This window comes from Notolabrus celidotus, chromosome 2, assembly GCF_009762535.1.
Source record: "Notolabrus celidotus isolate fNotCel1 chromosome 2, fNotCel1.pri, whole genome shotgun sequence".
NCBI classification, from domain to species: domain Eukaryota; kingdom Metazoa; phylum Chordata; class Actinopteri; order Labriformes; family Labridae; genus Notolabrus; species Notolabrus celidotus.
Window position 1 is genome coordinate 8,280,285 of NC_048273.1, and position 1,085 is coordinate 8,281,369.

Below are 1,085 nucleotides of genomic sequence, written 5' to 3' on the forward strand. Positions count from 1 at the left end.
GAAAGACAACATGGACGAGGAGAGGAGGAGGAGAATCCTTGATTCAGTGATTACTGCTGGAAAACCTCGGTCACAAGACTCCAGCTGTTCGGTGGTCCTGCTCTGTGCTGCGTTCTGAAAACGCAACCTGTGGGTGTTGACGGACAAGAGAGCACGGAGCAGGACCGTAGCGGATCGCAGACAGACCCGACTCTCTTTTTCTCTCCTCTCTTTTCTCTTTGTAATAACTGCTGTATGATCAACAGCAACATTTATCAGCTCCATTTTAACATAGCATCCTCCGAGTCCCCATAGTTCACTGCGGACAAGCAAGCAGAAATCGTAGCATAGCATAGGAATCACACCTCCTACAAGCGTTTTGGCAGAGTATTGAAGAGTGGCGCTCTGACGTACCAGTATGTAGTGCTCACAACCCGTCGGTCACTCTGGCGAAGGGTCACGTAGGAGTATTAATCAGTCAAAGCTGAGGAAATGAAAAATAATGCTCACTGCAATCCAGCGGGTGGTGGCAAGGTGCAGAAACCCTGGCACCTACCAAAATCACACTGGTGTGCACTCAGCTGCAATCAGTGCAACTCAAAGCAGCTGCCTGGACCTCTCTCCTGAGAGAAGGAGGGTTTCAGCTTGAGGAGCATTGAAAGAGGCCACTGGTAGGAAAAAGACTTTTTGATGTTTAAGAAATGTTTACTTTAATTGATTATTAAGTGATATGGCTGTCTTTTGTTTGTCTGAAGGTTTACAACCTGATGAATCCTGCTTTGAAACCATGTGATGACCTACAATAAATGGAAAAAGCAGATTTGAGTTGTCCCAGCGTCTTTTCATGTGTCCTAGGCCCTTTCAAGTTGGGGCAGGGGCTGAGATGAACCACACATAACTTGACAAGTATAAACCAGGCTTTAGCCCTGTGATAGGATGGCGACCAAACAAGGGTGAACCCTGGCTCTGAAGCTCCACCCCCAAGCGGTCGCAAACTGGAAAATGCAGCAAAGATGATGTATTGATGGAAGGAAGGTCCCTTAAGTGTCTCTGTTTAGAGCTCTGCAGGAGGAGTTTTCTTCTTTAGATAATTTTCCTTTGACATA

General features: G+C 46.6%; 1 long non-coding RNA gene across 1 annotated transcript; it reads left to right on the forward strand.

Annotated features, from left to right (window-relative positions):
- The first annotated feature begins 253 nt into the window (after positions 1–253).
- On the forward strand, positions 254–799 carry LOC117805083. Its single transcript, XR_004629340.1, has 2 exons — positions 254–650; positions 735–799. It is a non-coding gene; the product is annotated as an uncharacterized LOC117805083 (long non-coding RNA).
- The last annotated feature ends 286 nt before the right edge of the window (positions 800–1,085 follow it).